Raw genomic sequence first — 15,225 nt, forward strand, 5'->3', positions numbered from 1 at the left:
ACATTTCTGCTCTAAGGAGCTTACTATGTTTTTGTCTGCTGGGCAGAAGATAAACAAATATACAACACAGCACAAATAATAAGTGCTATGCAGAGAATGAAGCATAGTTATGTAGAGGAGTGGGTGGTGACTACTTCAGAGTGAGTGATCAAGGTAGGCTTCTCTGAGGAGGTCATATTTAAGGTTAAGGTCTTAATGACAAAAAGAAACTTGTCCAGAAAAAAAAAAGGGAATGATCCATATCATTCCCTTTTAAAGCTGAAGGAATAGTAAGTACAAGTTCCCTAAAGCAGGATTGAGTTAGGCACATATTAGAAACAGAAGTAGGGCCAGAATAGCTGGTGAGAAGGGGACAAAAGCAAGATAGGTAAAGATGAGAACACAGGAAGAAGTGGGAGCCAGTAGGATAGATAAGACAGTTAAGGGGCTTGAATTTACTTTATGTACTATAGGAAGGACCTGAGGGGCTTAAGCAAGGGGTGAGTGGCACCATCTGACTTAAATTTTAAAAATTGGGTACTCTGGCTACCATATAGAGAATGTACAGAGAACAGGAACCAGTGTATCCAGACAGAAGTGATGGTAACTTGGGCTTGGTGGTAGTAGTGGGGATGGAGAGAAATGGATGGATCAGAATATATTTTGGAGTTAGAAACAACTGCTCTTGCTGATGGCTTAGAGATGCAAGATGATGGAAGTAAAGAAAAATGGAAAATGGAGTGGATGGCGGTGCCTTATTGTGTGAGGAGCTGTGTCAGACACTGGCAATAAAAAAGGGAAAATTAGAGGCCAGCCGGCATGGCTCACTGGTTGAGTATCAACCTATGAACCAGGAGGTCACAGTTTGAGGCAGCTGATCAATGATTCTGTCTCATCATTGATGTTTCTTTCTCTCTCTCCCTCTTCCTTCCTCTCTGAAATCAATATTTTTTTTTAAAAAAGGGAAAATTAGAAACAAGATTTCATTTCTAGAACTTACATTCTCATAGGGAAGGACAATAAAAAATCAAATGAATTAAGTTTATTATTGAACTGTATGAATGCTAAAAACTGGTTTCCTATAACAACCAATGAATTTACTCACCATGAGATTTAATATTTATAATTATAAAATGCTGAAAAATTTTTTCTTAAGTGTTTTTAAATACATTTTATTGATTTTTTTACAGAGAGGAAGGGAGAGGGATAGAGAGTTAGAAACATTGATCAGCTGCCTCCTGCACACCCCCTACTGGGAATGTACCCGCAACCAAGGTACATGTCCTTGATCATAATCAAACCTGGGACCCTTCAGTCTGCAGGCTGTCGCTCTATCCACTGAGCCAAACCGGTTAGGGCTCTTAAATATTTCTACATGTCATAAACTGCCTACATCACTTGTCATCAAATAATATGTACTTGCTCTGCATAAGTAGAAGTGTACAGAATGTCAATTGGCTCATAAGATATTTCACACTTCCCATGGGGGGACATTAAGGCACAACTTTTATATTCATAAATGAGGAACACTTCAAAATAAGGGACACGATTACAAGCAGTTTGCCATATGGTATATTTGAATTCTTGCTTTTGGTTCAATTCTCCCCTTTCTATGAAAATTGAACTCCAATAATTAATCATGAAAGTAATTTTAAAAACCTTGAAATTAAAATAAAATCTAAAGATTAAAATATGCGTTTAAGCTAAAAAAAAGTCTCCTATGTTAATGATATAGTCTGCTGAACCTGTAATTCGATTTGGGATCTTCTAAATCTTCTCCTCCCAAGCCTCTACATCAGGGGCTGTTGGTTCGTTACTCATTCTCCACTGTGTCCTCAGTGCCTACATAATACCTGGCTCTGTATAGCAGATGCTCAATAAATATAGGTTGGATGTTCATGTGAGTGTGTAAGATATATCTTTCAACTGACATTTGAATTCTGATCATTGGTGATCAATTGCTTTTGTTTAGACCTTGTCCTCTCACTGGAATTCTTATTTATTTATTCTTAATTTTAAATCTTTTTTTTCATTACAGTTGATGTACAACACTATATATTAGTTTCAGGTGTCCAACCCCATAATTAAATATTTATATAACTTAGGAAATGATCACACCAATAAATCCAGCACCCATCTGACACCATAGATAGTTATTATATTATTGACTATATTCCCTATGCTGTACTGTTCTGTGATTACCAATTTGTACTTCTCAATACCTCTGCCTTTTCACCTATCCCAGCAACTGTCGTCCCATCTGGCAACCATCAAAATGTTTTCTGTGTCAATGAGTCAGTTTCTGTTCTGCTTATTTGTTTATTTTGTTTTTTAGATTCCATACATAAGTGAAATCGTCTGGCATTTGTCTTTATCTGATTTATTTCACTTAGTACATACAATACATGCTAGGTTCATGCATGTTGTTGCAGATGGCAAGATTTCATTCTTTTTTATACCTGAGTCATATTCCATTGCATATTTACACCACTTCTTCTTTAGCCATTCATCTATTAATGTATATTTAAGTTGCTTTCCTATCTTGACTATTGTAAAAAGTGCTGCAATGTCTGTATGGATGCATATGTCTTCTCAATTTAGTGTTCTGGGTTTCTTTGGATAAATACCCAGAAATGAAATTGCTGGGTCCTTCTTTGTTTCTTATTACAACCTTCGTTTTAAAGTCTATTTTGGCTGGTATACGTGTTGCTACCTCAGCTTTTTAAAATTTTTATTTACATTTTCATGAAATAGATTTTTTCGTCTCTTTACTTTCAGTCTCTGTGTGTCTTTTAATCTGAAGTGAGTCTCTTGTAGACATCATATGTAAGTGTTTGTTTTGTTATTCATTCAGCCACCATATGTCTTTTGATTGGAACATTTAATCCATTTGCATTTAAAGTCATTGTTGATAAATATATATTTGTCATTTTATTATTTTATTATTTTATTATTTGTATTTTATATTTTTGCTCTTCTTTTTCTTAAAGAAGACCCTTTAACATTCTTGTAATACTGCTTTGGTGGTGGTGAAATTCTTGAGTTTTTTCTTGTCTGGGAAGCTCTTTATCTGTCCTTTGGTTTTGAATGATAGCTTGGCTAGGTAGATTCTTAGTAAGATAGCTTTGGCTGTAGGTTCTTGCTTTTCATCACTTGGAATATTTCTTGCCAATACCTTCTGGCCTGCAAAGTTTCTGTTGAGAAATAAGCTGGCAGTTTTGTAGAAGCTCTCTTGTATATAACTAACAGCTTTTCTCTTGCTGCCTTTAAAGTTATCGCTTTGTCTTTAACCTTTGCCATTTTAATTTTGATGTGTCTTAGTGTGGACCTCTTTGGCTTCATCTTTTATGGGCCTCACTGTGCTTCCTGGACTTATATGTCCATTTCCTTCACCATGTTAGGGGAATTTTCAGTCATTATTTCTTGAAAATAGGTTTTCAACTTCTTGCTCTCTCTCTTCTTCCAGCACCCCCAAGACACACATGTTGGCACACTTGAAGTTGTTCCAGAGGCTCCTCACACTATCCTCACTTTTTTTTATTCTTCTTTATTTTTGCTGTTCTAATTGGGTGTTTTTTGCTTCCTTATCTTCCAAATTGCTGTTTGATCCTCCACTTCATCTACTCTACTGTTGTTTGCCTGTATTCTTCATTTAAGTTAATGTATTCTTCATTTTTGACCAGTTTTTCTTTATGTTTTCTAGTTCTGTTTTTATGTTTCTTATCTCTTTGTTGATGTTCTTACTAAGTTCATCTGCTCTTCCCCTAATTTCAGTAAGTATCCTTATAACCAAAATTTTTAATTATGGATCTGGTAGATTGCTTGTCTCCATTTTATTTAGTTCTTTTTTTGAAGTTTTTTTTTTTCTGTTCTTTTATTTGGGACATGTTTCTTTGTCTCCTCGTTTTGGCTGCCTCCCTGTGTTTGTTTCTATGTATTAGATAGATAGAGCTAATACATCTCCTGATCTTGGTAGAATGGTCTAATATAATAGATGTCCTGTAGGGCCCAATGGCATAGCCTCCCTGATTACCAAAGCCAGCAGTTCCTGGTGTGAGCTATGTGCACCCTCCTGTTGTAGCTGAGCCTTGAGTGCTGTTGATACACTCAATGAGTGCTGTCAATGGGAGGGATTTACTACCAAGCTGATCAGCTGAGAGGACTGGCTACAATCACGGTTGGGCATTGGCTGTGAAGGGGCCAACCCCACAAAACAGAACTCACTGCACTGGGGCTCTGGTTCCCGCTGAGTCCACCCCTTGAGTGTGTCACTTGTGGAGGAGTTTGGGTGTTGTTTGGTGTGGTCTGAAGTTTGTCCCCACTGTGTGTTGGATCTGGGGCCTACCAGGTGGTTCAGGCCAAGGCCAGATGCGGCTGTTTCCTTCTGAATGCCACTGGGAATGAGATACAAAACAATCTACAAATGGCTGCTTCTTGTGCTGGGCTTGGAGTTTCCTGGGAGAGGCCAGCTGTGAACCCACGCTGGCCGCAGCTTAGCAACAGATATGAGGTACTCCGAGGCCAGATGCTGCCTATTTGGGTTTGTGGTCCTTTGAGAGATTTAGGGAAGTCTGCAACATGAGCCAACATAGACTGTATGGAAAAGCCACTTGTGCAAGTTGGATGGCATTGAGCTCTCAACACAGCAGAGCTAACAATGTTAGCCAGGCTGATGGAGACTCAGATATGGTACCTTCCAACTCTGTGGGGGAGGGCCCAACAGTGAAACAATGGCCTCCACCAGCACCTCCATCTGGGAGAAAGCTGGCTCTCTAACCCTCGCCAGATACCAGACAATCCAGCTCCTCCCTGGACGTCCAAGACATCCCCCCCACCCTCCAACTGCCACCCTAGCACTAGAGCTCAGAGTAAGTTAGTCTGAGAAATTTAATATGTGACCCCTCTAAGAGGAATGCCTGAAACTTTAGCAGCCTTCCATCTCACTCAGCCATAACTCAGCATTTCTCTTCCCAGCATTGGAAACCTGGGCTGGGGGGCCTGGTATGAGGCTGGAACCCCTATTTCCTCAGGGGGACACCCACAGCTGAGACATCCATCCTGATGTTTAACTGCCACACAAGGGTATAGCATCTGCACATTCTGTATCTCCACCCTCTCCTACCAATCTGAGAGTGGCGTCTTCTTTATATCTTTAGCTATAGGACTTCTGTTCATCTAGATTTCAGGCATTTCTGAATGGTTGTTCTATAGTTCAGTTGTAAATTTGATGTAGTTGTGGGAGGTTGAAAAATTGCATTTACCTGCACAGCCATCTTGACCAGAAACCTCTCTTTATCATCTTTTTAATACAAATATGCCTGGGAATTATAGCCTGTTTCTTAGAGTGATTAACTTTGAGTTGATTATATTTATGGCAGGATAAGTGAGATGACATGAGAAGATACACATCTTCATGGGGAAAAAACACTGGGAAGGATGAGGAAAAGACATGGATACTGTCAGTGAAGATATCATAGATTAACTTCTTCACTTGTAAAATTATTTATCAAACATATATTCAGTGCCAACTGTGTGCCTGGCACCATAATAGGCACTAAAGATACAAAAATGAATAAGATAGAATTTCTCAGCTCAAGTGACTCGCTCTTTATAGTTAGAGATAAACATTTAAGCAAAATGTTTCCTCCTATTCCACACTTCACACATCCAACCCATTAGCATATCTAGTAAATTCTTATTAGACCCCTCATCCGTCCCTTTCTCTCTATTTTGATTGCCACTGCAACTCATCTAATCCAAATTACCATACCTTTTATCACAATTATATAATGGCCTCTATTAACAATATTTTGCCCTTAATCCACCACAAAAATCTAATTAAGTCTCCACATCTCCACACTCTACCTAGAGAGCTCTTTCTAAAATGTAAGCATTACAATTACTGTTTGTTGCCTTTAAGTTTAAATTCAATTCCTTAACATTCCTTCGAGACTTGATCTCTGCTCCTCACCTTACCAGCCACAAAGCTATCCCTGGGTCAACTCTCCCTCTCTTATTCTCCTGGTTAAGTTCTTTTTGGCTTTCAGATCTCAGCTACCTCAGTTGCCCCAAGAGGTTTTCCTTGGCCTCCCTAAACTAGATAAGATTCTCCCATTTTATGCTTCTGCAAGAGCCTATATTTCTCTTGCACTTATGCTGAATTTTAATTGTTTGTTTTTTCTATCCTACTGGTAAACTGTAGAGTGAGTTCAAAATGAGCATTAGTCTTTAAAAGTTTGGTAAGGTACTCACAAAAGTGTGGGGTCTGGATGTGGCTATTCCAGACAGAAGAAGAGGCCTGGATCATGAACCTGCATGATGTTTAGAGAAACTGTAATGATATAGCAACAGACAGGACTGGGACAGTAAAGAGCAACCAGATTGTATGTAGAAAGACTTATGAGTTATGTGAAGGTCTTTGAGCTTTATTTAAAAAAAACACACACAAACAAACAGGTAGACTCCATCTATATTCCACAGAGCCCTGTGAGTATTGGACCATAGGGCCATGGGAAGGCTTTATGTGAATTAGGAAATGATACCTACTTCAGGCGACATAGGCCAGCACCAGGGCACTTGGCTTGGAGAAAGGGCCCGCCCTGGGATTCTTTCAGTGCTCCCTAGCCCCTGCTCATTCATATATGGTACATGGACTCAGAATTCCTCAGAGCCCTCGGAGGGATCATATATGAGGGCTTTCCAATAGACTGTGCTCTGATTCCCTTTTCTCATCACTGCAGAGATCACAGAAACTTTGTCTTTGTTCTATATAAACAATTATAAATATATATTATGGCTTCTGGGTAAGATTTGAAGAAAGAGCTTCTTTGTTGAGATGTTAAAGATGTTGAAAATCTGCTGTTGGAAATGGAGAGCAGTTGAAGGCTATTAAACAGGGGAATAAAGCAATCAGGTATACAGGGTGTCCCCAAAATGTATACACACTTTAACAGCTCATAGCTCAATTTTGAAAATGAAGTCTATTTTAATAAACACTGCCTTTATAATTTTTCTAAGCGTGTGCATACCTTTCTTGGGACACCCTATTTATTTCAGTAACACCGTTCTGGCAATAACTGGAAGATGGATTATAAATATAAATAAGTGGCAAAATTAGAGGCAAAAAGACTAGTTACAAATTTTTTCCCAGAATTTAGGTGACTGAAAATAAGGAACAGATCTTAAATAGGATAAGTGGGGATAGAGAAAAACTCTAAATCTTAAAAAAAATATTAAGAGGTGACAGTTTGGATGTGTGGCTGAGAGAAGAGAACTCTCTATTTTTGTTGATGGAATGACTTACCTTGATACAAAATAAAAATGAAGTAAAGAGTGCTCAGTGGTGATAAGGATAATTTGGCTCCATGCTCCATTTGAAGAGCACTCCAGAATTCCAAGTAGAGATAGACAGTGGCCAGGCTGGCCTTGAACTTAGGACACTAGAGCTTGAAGAGAATTTCAAAATCATTAAGCTCAAACACAGAGATGGAAAAAAAAAGACTCAAGTGAATGGAAAGTGGAAGAACCAAGATTAGAATTCACATCTGGTTTATAACTCAGTATTATTCCCACCATACCATGCTCAACTTTTCACTGAAATGTTTCATCAATATTATAAAATCAAATCAAAGTAGAATAAGAAAATGTATAATAGGAATTTTATATATGCTGGTCCATATAAATGTATGGGATTGGAGTAGAATTGAGTATAAAAAATAGGAAATCAAATTCAGCATTTTAAAATGTATCACTTAATGTGTAGTACTGACTTTCAGATTCTGCAGGGGTACCAAATGATATATCACATCTTTACCTATCCACTCATTAATTGACACTTAGGTTATTTCCATATCTTGGCTAGTATAAGTAATTCTACAATGAACATAGAGTTGCATATATATTTTTTTTAATTAGTGTACTATATCCTTTAGATAAATACCCAGAAGTGAAATTGATGGATCATATGGTAGTTCTATTTTTAATTTTTTAAAAAAAAATCTATACTGGTTTCCAATTTATGAGAATCTACCATGTGTTTGTTTGTACTTCAGGAATTATGGGCAATGATAAGTTGAATTTTGAGGAAATGCTTTATGAGGCTATGGAGTGTGCCCTGAGCTTGAATAGGGCTGATTTGGAGTGGGCATTTGGGAGGCAGAAAGCACCATGAAATAAAATAGAGAGGCAGGAATGAGCTCATTATGTTCTCAGGACAGTGAGGATGAAGATTGGCTGGTGCAGGGGTTTGAGAGGTATAAAAAGAGGCCAGATTTAGAGACCCTTCCATGATGCTCATTTACTAGTATTCTTAAGTAACAGCTGTGTACAAGACACTAAGAACACGAAGATAAGTTAAACACAGCTTCTGTTTTATATAGGCTAAGTAATTCTTGATGAAATTTGAGAGAAAAGGAAATGACAGTAGGGTTGCTATAGGAAGTTATCAGATGATGGTAGGGTTGCTTTAGGAAGTTGGAGCTGACCTGGGGTCACGTGTCAGAATGAAATGGACTAGTTAACTTGGAATCAGGAAAACTACCTGGAAAGCTACTGCAGTAATCCATTTGGGAAATACCAGGGCCTTATTTCATGAAAGTTGACATGCATTCCCATCTGTGCACAGAGTATTGGACTAGTGGGCTAAGTGATTTCCAGTCCTATTGCCTCTTTCCCATGTTGTGTTCACTAATTTACCTGGCTTGAGATTTGTTACTGGCCTCTCTGCTTTTCAGGCAAAGTGTCAAAAGACCAATTACTGATGCTGAAATAGCAATTTCTTCCCCCTTTGTGGAAAGCTGTGATCTTTCCCAGATGACAGCTGCAGAGAATCCTACGAGCATTTTATATAAGGGAAATGAAGTGGTAAATGGAAAGAGAAAAACAGTATATTCACTTTAGGAGATAGCTTCTATGGATCATAAACCTGAGTAACTGTCACCCAGAATTTAGAGACAAGAGCAGAAGCCCTGTTTTTTAAATGGAGAATGAAGTAGCTATCAATTGGTCTTTGCTGAAGGAAAAGAGCCTCAGATATGAAATGGGTACTGGAAAATGGCTCGCATATTCATAGTCTCATGTGGTATGACAGCTGTAGTCTCCCAGTCCAGATTCCCTTAGAGACTTTATTCCAAATAATGAAAAGCTGCAGTATTGAAGGGATTGGGTCCAGAGGCAGAGCTTGGGACCTTTGTCATAGTTGGTTAGGTCCACATAAGACCGAATACACCTGTTCAGTTTTAAATGAACTACACACGAGCCAAGTAGAGTGACCCTTCAAAATCCAGAAGAGTGACTTTCAGAGTATAGACCCCAACCAGCATCATGTCAGAGCTTGTTAGAAATATGGATTCCACTCTCCTGCTCCAGACTCTCTAGGGGGGAGCCCAGCAATATGTGATTTAATAAGCCCTCCAAGTAACTCCAATGCACTCTGGAGTTTGAGAACCATTGATCTAGATTTTATTACTTGGCTTTGCTTTACTGCTTTCCAGTATGATCTTTGAACCTGCTGATAGTCTCAAAATTATTATTATTTTTAATAGCTTATTGATTTTTAGAGAGAGAGGAAGGGAGAGGGAGAGAAATATCACTGTGAGAGCACAGCATCAATTGGCTGCCTCGTGCACTCCCCCCACTAGGGATGGAGCCCTCAATCTGGGCATGTGCCCTTGACTGGGAATCAAACTGGAAACCTATTGGTGCATGGGATGATGCCCAACCAAATGAGCCACATTGGCCATGGTCCCAAATTATTTTTACCAAACCAGAGAGGTGTGGATGGTACAGTGCATGAACTTTGAGATTACCACTTACTATCATTATAGGCCTCATTAAGCTTTAGTTTCTGTTGAAGAAATAAGGAAGCAATATCTACCTTTTAATGTTTCTGCTCAGATTAAAAGATATATACATAGTACACAATGCAAATACCTCCCACTATGTGACAAGCATTTTGCCATTTGAATAAACCAAAGACCACAGTTCAGTATAATAAGCAGTTTTGCCCTGGCCAGTATAGCTCAGTTGATTGGAACGTCATCCTGTACATCAAAAGTTGGCAGGTTCAGTTCCTGGTCAGAATACATACCCAGGTTGTGGGTTCAATCCCAATTGGGGCACATGCAGGAGGCAACTGATTCATCTATCTCTCTCTCTGTCTCTCTCTCTCTCTTCCTCTCCCTAAAATCAATTTTTAAAAAGAGTTCAGTGCTTTCATAAATACAATATTTTTATAAATATAGTACAACAGCCAAACACAAGTAATTTTTAGTATAAGTATTTCCAAATATGGTCTTAATCATACTTACACTAAAAAAGTATTTATCTTAGTAATAATTATTATTGTTTTTATCTGAAATCCAAATTGAACTGACTGGGTGTCCTACATTTTAGTTTGCTAAGTCTAGTATCCCTATTAATATTCTGCATTGGCTACCTACTGGAGAAACACTGGACTAGACAAATGAGCCAGGGATGACTTCCCAAAAGACGAAATAAATTTTGAATTAAGTATTAAAAGGAAAATAGGAATGAGCTAAGGAATATAACACATGTGCTCTTTTTTTGTTGTTTTTTTGTTTTGTTTTGTTTTTTGCCAAGTAATGAAGATCCATCTGAGCTTACTTAATCAAAAAGGGGAATGAATTAGAAAGACACATGGAGTATCTTCTCTAAGGAAAAATTGTACAATTAATCCTTGGGAAGGACAACCATAGACTGTGAGGACGTATTGTGGGGAGTCCAGGAGGATCCCTCTCACCTTCTCAAGCCTTTGCTTCTTTGCTGAGATATGCTTTTTTTATAGTTTATTGATTTTTATTGATTTCAAAGAGAAGGGAGAGGGAGAGTGAGATAGAAACATCAATGATGAGAGTGAATCATCAATCGGCTGCCTCCTGCATGCCCCCTACTGGGGATCAAGCCTGCAACCCGGGCATGTGCACTGACTGGGAATCGAACAGTGACCTCCTGGTTCATAGGTCAACACTCAACCACTGAGCCCCACTAGCCTGGCCCTTATATATGCTTTATAAAAATACCCATCATCTCTACATTCACAAAGAACCACAACTGAATCTTATCTTTTCTTCCAGTATTTTTTTCTTAAATATTTTGGGTTCACATTGTTTATAAGATTATACAATGTTATAATACATCACCTGTATATATCATTGTGTGCTCATCATTCAAATTTTAATCTCTATCATCATGTATGTGATTCCCTTTATCCTCTTCAATCTCCTCCAACTTTCCCTCTGGTAACCACTATACTATGTTAATGAGTATTTTTGTTCTTGGTTATTTGTTTTGTTCATCCATTTGTTGCTTTCTATTTTATATCCAACATATGAGGGAAATGATATGATTCTTGTTCTTTTCTGTCTGACTCAGCATGATACTCTCAAGATCCATCCATATTGTTGCAAATGGTAGTATTTCATCTTTTCCTATGGCTGAGCAGTATTCCATTATATGTATGTACCACATCTTCTGTATCCAGTCGTTCACTGAAGGACACTTGGGTTGATTTTCTGCCTTGGCTACTGTGAATAATACTGCAGTGAACAGAGGGGTACATATATCTTCATGAATAAATATTTTCAAAATTTTTGAAAATGGATACCCAGAAGAGGGATTGCTGGGTCATATGTTAGGTCTATTCTTAAGTTTTTGAGGAACCTTTATCCTTCCAGTATTTTAAATGCATAAAGAACAGAAATTTTTAAATTTTGTAATCACAAGCATTTAGTGATTATTTTAAATAAATCAACATCCATAAGATGTATAAAATCACAAATCTTATTTTACAACAGAACATACTTTAATATCTATGAAAGAAAGTATGTACTACATGTGATTTTAAATTATATCTTCAAAATGGAACAAATACTTTGTTAAATATTGTTTGACTTTTCAGTGATACTATATCATGTTCCAGACTACTAAATTGTTTAGTGCAAAATTTAGATGCGATTCCATGGACATGTTAATGATGAAATGTTCTTTTTGTTTCTAAGGTATTTTCTGCCAGTAGATGTATCAGAATATCAAAAAGAAATGAAACTAGGAAAAGATTAAAATGAATCCTTTAATCTCGTGGACTATTCTAAAAAGAATATTGTAGACTTATGTCTGAAACAGCAAGCAGTGAAACTATGAGCTTAATTACATGGGTAGAGTAGAGAGGAAATTTGTATGTAAATGCTTTTCTAAAACAATGGGTCAGAGATATGATTAAGGTGACACTTCTTACTGGGACAATTTATTTTTCTGAAGTTAGTAATATATTTATATGTTTCAAAATGAATGTAAGTGGTGGCTTTACTCACAAAGGTTATCTACTGGCAAAGAAAGCAAATTAAGCACAATAGCTTTGGCCAAATGCTATTTGAAGTGATTGGGAGAAGGGGAAGTTGTAGTCTCTCCTATCTACTTACAGGTTTGAATATAAATTCCTTCCCCCACACTCCCAATTTATTTTTCATTTTAAAACAATCAATTCTGAATAACTTGATATCAGCATAGGCTCCAGAAAAAGGCAAACCCAGATAGGAATCACGTTCATGCCGTCACCAACACTGTACCTTGGCAGTAAAATGTAATCGTCTGCAAAACGACTATCGGTGCTTCATAATTGGTCTGAGTTAAGTGTGAGCAAATAAGTGAAGTGACCAGAGTGATAAGGCAAAATTGTTTTGGACGTATGTCATTACACTTAAAGTTGCAGACCTTATCAGCATTAAGTAAGGACTTACTCTATGTGGTCCTAAGAGGAAAGAGCCCAATGTTTAAATAGGAAATCATATCCATCTTAGTTACCTTTTAACAAATTCTTGAACACAGCAACTGTGACTCGCCTATCAATAGCTAAAACTCTCAGATGTGTCTTGTGTTCCAATTTACACATACATCCATATATGTCATCTATATGGTTACTCCTCCCACTAACTCTGGGCATGGCTATCCTCTTTCCTCAGTAGGAAGCTGAAGTTCAAAGACATGAAGTAATTTACCATGGTCACACAGCTGATACACTGCTAGGACTCAACTCCAAGCCTCCAAGTCCAGTGCTCTTCTCGGTGCTCTAAGGATGCCTGTTTCATCCACAGGTTCAAGAAAAACCATCTGATTTAGGCTGTGATTTGTTATCCCAGCAATTGACAATTAAGATTTATGCTGTATACAAAAGGAAAAAAGTTACTCTTTGAATAGATACAGCATGCAGATTTTTTAAATATATCAGCCACTCCTTTTTACAGCAAGCAGCATTTTAAGATATGATTAGTGTTCTGAGCATAGGGTGATGGTAGACATAATGTTTTTGCATTATCACGAGATGACAAAATTACCTACTCTCAAAGGACCAGCTGCTCCAGGGAGGCAGGCACCCATGGTGCCTACATTCTCAAAACTATTTTAATTGGTAATTTTTTGTGAATTATTTTTTCAGTCAGTCAGAGTGGAAATGTATGTGTAAACCTATTAAAGCCATAGCATCTGTTAGAATGAAATAACATCACTAAATCTTAGTGAAATGCTCCATTTCAGGATTCTGAGGCCACTTAGGGTTCTCATTGAGGTAAGAGTTCTAAAAACTCGGATCCTCAAATAGGTATAGAAAAGTTATGGACAAAAATGATAGGAAAATTCTTTCCATACTTTTTGCATAATACTCCTGTTACCATGTTATAATTTTTTTTTAAAGAATAGTGTATTGATTATTAGAGAAAAAGGGAGAGTGGGAGAGATAGAAAGAAACATCGATGTGAGAGCACAGCATCAATTGGCTGCCTCCTGCACACCCCCCACCATGGGTGGAGCCAACAACCCAGGCATGTGCCCTGTCTGGGAATCAAACCAGCAACCACGGTTTGCCCAACAAGTGAGCCATAGTAGCTGGAGCCCATGTTATAATTATGAATTGATGTACACAAGATACATATATCTGCTCATCACATTATATGTACAGCAGGTCCTTAAACAATGTTGTTCATTTAATGTCATTTCATTATAATAATGAGATGCTATGGGAACTTCACTTTTGTTTGTATCAATTAGTCTATGATAAAATTATTTGGGTTTTTTATGTCATTTCACTTAAAGTTGAAGAACTCATCAACAACATTGAGGACTCACTGTATGTGGTCTTAAGAGGAAAGAGACCAAATTCTGAAATAGGAAGACTTGTGATCATATCTAATCTCTATCCAAATTCTGAAAGTTTTATAAAGAAAACATAACCAGTTGGAACTTCCATTTCTTCATATCGATAATAAATTTTATGGAAAAGTCAAGTTATTTTTTCCCATGAGAAAATGGCAAAAAAGAAAGTTTAATGTAGACTTTATCATAATTCTTAGCATTCAAAGTAAGTATCTAGGGTAAGAATTGTCTGAGATTCTTTTTTAATTTTGTGAAATCTGAACTTCAACACCGATAATATTATGAGATGAATTTGAAAAAACAACAAACAAATAAACAAAAAATAGAAGGTAATTTGCCAGAATACTAATAAAATAATAGGTTTATTTTATATGTGTGTGTATGTGTGTGTGTGTGTGTTTTCTTTCTACATAGTTTTATTTTTCAGATTTTCTAAAAAATCAAGAAAAAATCATTTATAAAGTCACATTTGTTATGTCTCTATGTTATCAGAGAATTGCATGGGTGGAACTTCTCTGATGCTAGTGGGAGTGGGGTTCTTACAATATCTTGAGAAAAAGAATTATCTAAGACTCGCACGGGAGAATGAGTTATTTTTATTCACATGAAATTATATCCCTTGGTTTCCGAAGTCCCCTTTCCCTGAAACCAGTCCTGGAAAAGGTGCAGCTGGGGTTTCAATAGAGCTGGAAGCCAGCGTCCAGAGTTTCCGTTCCGTGGTGGAGCTGAATCTGGCAGACCATGAGGCTAATTGTAATCCATTGATCCATTATGTGTGGGGTCCACATGGCTGGGGGCCACATGAGCAAATGCAGGGGAGCACACCCTCTACAGTCAGAGATCTGGGACCAGAAGGGGGCCAGGTGGGCCAAGAGAGCAAACTTTCTTTGTTTTGGAGTTTAAATATCCAATCTTCCCACGCTTACAATAGCCAGGCCTATTGTGGCCAATGGTTTGTTTCCAGATGTGATTGACATGCAAGCACCATCCCACTTCACCCAGACCATACTGGGCATGTGTCTAACGTGCAGTCTCTTCCCCCAGCGATCTGCAAGGAACAGACCCGGAGAGTGTTAAACTGCA

At 37.7% G+C, this 15,225-nt stretch overlaps 1 protein-coding gene across 11 annotated transcripts in view; it reads left to right on the forward strand.

Moving 5' to 3' along the window:
• Window positions 1-15,225, forward strand: part of DLG2 (discs large MAGUK scaffold protein 2) — an 884,334-nt gene that overhangs the window by 326,781 nt on the left and 542,328 nt on the right. The gene's annotated exons all lie outside the window — the stretch shown is intronic.

This window comes from Myotis daubentonii, chromosome 9, assembly GCF_963259705.1.
Source record: "Myotis daubentonii chromosome 9, mMyoDau2.1, whole genome shotgun sequence".
Classification (NCBI taxonomy): Eukaryota; Metazoa; Chordata; class Mammalia; order Chiroptera; family Vespertilionidae; genus Myotis; species Myotis daubentonii.